The sequence below is a fragment of the Nanorana parkeri genome, unplaced genomic scaffold (genome assembly GCF_000935625.1).
Source record: "Nanorana parkeri isolate BGI_ZX_2015 unplaced genomic scaffold, ASM93562v1 scaffold527, whole genome shotgun sequence".
Classification (NCBI taxonomy): domain Eukaryota; kingdom Metazoa; phylum Chordata; class Amphibia; order Anura; family Dicroglossidae; genus Nanorana; species Nanorana parkeri.
Window position 1 is genome coordinate 432397 of NW_017306795.1, and position 6152 is coordinate 438548.

Here is a 6152-nt window from a genome sequence, read left to right on the forward strand (position 1 = left end):
TGTGCTGTATGTGTATAGGCCAATGTAGATGGATCTGTATGTGCATTATAATTGATCGAAATTAATCGATTAAAATTTTTTTCGATTAATCGAACAGGAAAATTTTAATCATTACCAGCCCTAATATATATATATAAGTGAGTTTTTGGTGTCATAAGTTATCATTCCTGCAAATTACCTTTAACCTAACCCCTAAAGTTCTAAAGTCCCAGCATATCCTCTCCTGTTATAACATTAGCATTGTAATAGGAATACATACTAGTAGGAATACATACTGGAGTTGTTTTTGATAATACAATCAAAGCTTACTTGAAAAAAATCTCTTTTATGTAGTGAGTGCTGCCTTCTGTCTGCCCATCACTTCCAACAACTTCATGTATTCCCAGTGTGCTTTGTGTCTCTTTCCCTGCTGCTTGATATGATGCAATCTCCATTTCTCAAGAATACATATCCCATCGTGCATTGCTTCCAGCAAGCAATGATAATGTTACAGTTGTTGAGATGTACACCACTGTAGTTCAGAAGGCAGGCTCTGTGAGAGAGGTGATATAGGAAAATGGTGTCAGTGCATTGAGGAAGTTCATTCTATGGACATCATCAATGAGTACGTTTACAAACTTCTAGATGGATCTGGTTGTTAGGAGTGGATAGAACTTATGGAAATTCAACATAGAAATACAGATTTATTTTTAGTTTTTGACCACAGATATTATTTAGTGTTAAAATGAACCCTTAACCATAGCCCAAAACTTGAATCTACTCCTAAACCTCAACCAAACCATTGATCTGTTATGATGATACAAGAGCCATTATCGCACTAAAAATTGAGCCACGTCATTAAAAACTAGAGAATAGAAAATGAGAATGAGTTATTGTCCAATACAAATTGTCATTATATTTAGCAAAAGAAAGGGGACAGTTGTTTTTTAAGGTGCTTGCTCTGAGTCTCATCCTCCAACTTGGTGAGTTACTTACATGTCCCAATATTTCGCTGACTGCATGCTCATTCTGGCTTTGTAATTCAGTACTTGTCATGGCAGCTCCCATATATCTCATTTTACTGCATGAAGATGATTGCAAGTAGAAATCCCATTACTTCCTGTGTGGCTGGTTCACATCTATGCACTGCAGTTTATTGTAAAAGGGGAAGGTAAACTATACAGGCCCTATGCATGTACACATGTACATTACCGGGCGTCTTGTATGCACAGGAACCAGTCTGAAGGTCAGCTCCTGGAGCTCCAGTGTTAGCCACATCTTGCATGCTATCCGGCTCAACTTGCACTACTCAAAGTCCACATCCTATCTGCTGCATATCACACACATCCAGCAAAATGTGATCGTCAGCAGATGTCCGGGGCTCTGAGAAGTGGATGCTGAGCCTGAGAACACTATAAACTGTGACGCCAGGGCTCCGGGGGCCGACCATTATATTTTGGGATGAGGGGATTTGATGTCTGTTAATGTTTTGCGGTGGGGGTTTATATATAATACTGTAATTGTGTGTGAATTTTTTTATTTTTTAATATAATAAAATACATTTTCTATCTTATATAGTCATTAATTATTGAGAGAAATTGATGGACATTTGTATTTTCCCTTTTTGAGGGGTCTCTACCTACTTCTGTTTTGTCACGGGTATTTTCCGCCATTAGGTTTCACGGAATTTTCTTATTCAATTATCACTTATACAATTTATAGTGAGTTTATACTGTATATGAGATGATGACCTCTGACCAGGCCCGGCGCTACCGCAAGGCAAGTCAGGCGGCCGCCTGAGTGCGCTGCAGGGTGAGGGCGGAAAAACAGGGTACTTTTACTTGTCAAAATGCCCCCGATGTTTGTGCTATGTTTTTTTTTCCACTTACCTTCGGTGCGGGAGAGCAGCGGCGAGTCAGCGCTGGTCCAGTGGGAGGAGCTCCAGGTGGGGTCCTAATTTAGCTGGCCGGCGACTGCCAGAGGATCCTGACACATGCGGCACCTCAGGCAGTCGCCGGCCAGCTAAATTAGGACCCAAAAAAAAAAAAAAAAAAAAACATAGCGCAAACATCGGGGCATTTTGACAAGTACAAGTACTTGTCAAAATGCCCTATTTTTACAGGGGGTCAGGGAGGGGGGAGGGGGGCGCAAAAATTCTTGCCTGTGTAGGCAAGAATCCTAGCATCGGCCCTGCCTCTGACCCCCTCATGGCCCCCTTGGTGCACATCTATATAGTTTGGGATGTCAGCAGGGCTATTGAAATGGGCAGGGGGTCAGTGGGGTACAGATCTTGGGATGGTGATGCTTATTGGTCTGTTGTGCTTATCTGGGGTGCAAGGTACAGATCGTGGCAGTGTCGATATTACAGCTGCAGGGTAAATTAAAGGGGAAGGTACTGATATCATAACATTACAATAATAGTATGATATACATAGTGTCACTGCCCCAACTGTACAGTACTGAAGGGGAGGGAGAAATCTTCACATGATGCAAATGTTTGTAGCACCCACTTCAAGAAGACATGGAAGATGTAATTTAGCAATTTACAGGAAAATGTCCCATGAAAACCCAGAAAGTGGAGGTAGTGTTTAAGAATTAAGCTATTCTTATGACTAAAATTGAATCTTCTTATATTTTGCCCTCCCTGGTTCCTCCCACCCCCTCATCAACATACTGATTACATTTTTAAATCAAGCCTTTCTTTTTTCCATTACATACCTAATTTTAGACCCTGTGGTGTCATTATTGTCATCACTGTGCTCATCTGTGAGGGCGGGAGGGGCCATCATCGCACTTGTAGTACATTAACAAATTCCTCCAGCCCCGTAACAGAAAGCCCATACCTCGGTATGGACTTGGAACTGGGGGAACAGTCTACAAGAGCCTGGGCATTGCACCCATTGCACTGATCACAGTTGCAATGTTCTGCAGGCTCCATTGCAAAAAAATAATAGATGCAATTTTTTTTATCAATACAGGTGCATTTATTCATTTTTTGCAAAAAGTGGAGTTAGCCTTTAATGCATTACTTTTAAAACATCCACACACCTTCCACATGGCTGCATAGTAACTAACATTAAACACGTCTGAAAAAAGCTAAAAGCTGAAAACACAGATGTGTGATTTTTTCGCAGGGGGATCCGAAAAAAGACGTTCAGATTTCCTGGAAATTACCTTTAAAATAAAAAAAAAATAAAAAAAAAATATTTAGTGGTTAAAGTAACAAAATAAACGATATCATCAATTTCTTCCTGAATAATTTCAATCCATTGCTACGCTGACGTTTCTCCTGCTTTGCCCGAAGAGAAGAGAACTTTAAGTAATTTAGTAAAAATAATTAATCTCTCTCTGAGGCATTATTGCAGCTGATCAAATCAACTGTATTTACTGGGCTGACATTACTCAAAGCAAATTTGCATTAGCAGAAATATCACAATGTAAGTTTTGGCCTTCTGCTTGAGCTATTTACTACAGCTTATCAACATTTATTGGCGTAAGTCTTGGGACGTTTTCTCCCGGAGATTAAATTGTGCTTCTTCTAATTGAATTCTTTATGGCATTTACAGAAAATCAGGCCACTCGTATTATCGGTGGATTGACTATGTAGAAAATATATGCTATCCAGCACATTTTAAGATAGGGACAAGAACAGCATCTGCCTTATACCTACCAGTACAGAGGGGGCTCAAAGACTATACATGAGATGTTAAAGGGTATGCCGGAGCAAAATAAAAAAAACAAACATATTTTGTACATCTCTGCAATGCATACACATTTCCCCATGCTTTATACTACTAACAATACTGCGTACATAACAAAACCTGTTGATCTGGCAAGAGGAAAGTTTTGGGGTATTTCCTGAGCACACATTTATGTTCCTCATGCAGGAAGCAATTACTAATTATTATTATTATAATACAGGATTTATATAGCTCCAACAGTTTGCACAGCGCTTTACAATATGAGGACATGACAATTACAATACAAGAGCCCATATTTTCAAGTTTCTTTTAAAATAACTTTTCCAACACTAAATCCATTTACATGAATGATATTTTCACACCTGAATACAAGTGATATCACATCAGGAAAATTGTTGGGATTTTTAAAGAAACACATCACCATTGTGAGCTGACAAGCAGAAAGCCCACCTGGTATTTAGAGCAGCAATATGTCCTCCACATGTCAGTGAGGAGGAAGTCTGAAAATTGGAATGTGACATCTCGTACCCCATACCTATCCTGGATCTCATGGACATTCACATAAAAAGCCAGTGTAGCATATTTCAGTTGTACAATCAATGTTGATGGAGATTGCTAGGCTATCCCACTTGAGTCCAGATTCAGATGGACTGCTGCACTCCCGTAGATGTGAGAAATTAAGACAGTGGGGTTGATTTACTAACCTTATAAACACACCACGAACATGTATACACCTCTGTAGTGGGTAAGTGTGTCCCAATGGGGGTGATTTACTAACCTAAACACACGCACGCACCAGGTGCGTGTGATTTTCACACAGCAAAACATATTTATCAACCAAAAACTCTCTAAAAGCATATTTCCACTAATGCCATATATGGAAAAATCATGCACATGATGCATATATAATGCTGCTTCACAGTTTAGACAAAAATGGTTAGCTCATGCATTTACATTCCTGCATTCATCAACGCAAGCAACACAACATAGAGCTAATTTACACCTTGCAATTCATGCTTGGCTTTGCACAACACACCTGCTGGGTGTGTACACACTACAAAGGTCTTTAGATTCCACCCATAGATCATGCTGGGAGGGAACACACTACAGAGGTGTATACATGTTCGTGGTGTGTTTATAAGGTTAGTAAATCAACCCCAGGGTGTCAACTATTTTTATAAAGGCAGCAAATTCACATAGATTTATACCACCCAAGATCACCATTTTCACAAATGACTCTTCTGGCTTTTTTAGATTTTTTTTTTTATAAAGCATTAAAGTCCAACAATCGTAGATCAGGCTGTAATAGATACTTTCAATCCTGAACTGCCCCCGCAATACTGTTTTATTTTTTTTTGCAGCAAGCTGGATTGAGTTGCACCTTTATTGGGGATATTCCCAGGCATTGATAATGTTGGATCATGAGTAGGGATGAGTCAAGCTGAACCCGGTCCGCACCTGAGCTCCTCCAAACACGGAAAGGAGATCCTCTGAACTCGGAAGGAAGCTCCAGCTGCAGCCGGGGAATTTCTCACCCGCAGCTGCACGTAAGCAAAGGGGTGGGATGCAGTGATGTAGCTGACCTTATATGGCTACATCGCTGTATTAGGTAAATTACATTTACCTAATATGGTCATGTGGCCATATCAGGTAAATGACATCAGCACCAGCATCCCACCGCACAAGCCACAAAATGGAGACAGAAACCAATGAAAATGAAGAAAGCGCATGTAAAATGTATGCAAAATGCGTCTTGTGTTGTGTTACATTTTAATACCACACAATAAAAACACACCAAAAACGCATTATGCATTTTGAGGGAAAAGCATGTGTGGCTTCTAACGCGATGGTATGAACATGCCCTTACCAAACCTTCTATCTCTTGTGCCAGGTGCTTGGCAAGAATTTGAAACCCCTGTTAGTTTGTTTAATACTGGCGAGAGCAAATCTCACCAGTGGTGCAACCAACTCTGAAAATATGCACAAAAAAATTCAACATTGCATATCATCACAAAACATTCCAACTATATAGTATGTTAATAGAGATATTTCAGCTGTTTACCATACTTCCATGTTACGTTTTTCGTGTACAGTGGATTCTTTGTTTATAGCATTTAAACTATTTGTCACTTAAAGAAAAAAGAAAATGCAATACACTGCAGAAAATAAAACTTTCTAGAGTTAAGTCATGGTGCAATGTGCTTGTTTATTAAAGGCAAAATATAGTATAATAATAGTATAATATATATATATATACACTGAGTGGGCAGATTATTAGATAAAAATCTGGGTCTGAACTGTGAATTGTGGCCGTCAGCGACTAGTCAATGTTAGGGCAGAACGGAGAGTGGCAAGACTGGTATTAACATGCTTTACTTTCTGGGCCCTCTCAGCCCCTTTGGTTGAGAGTCCTGGGTGCCAAGGTCGCCATCCTCCACCGTGGCATTGGCTTACTCTGCCACTATATATATA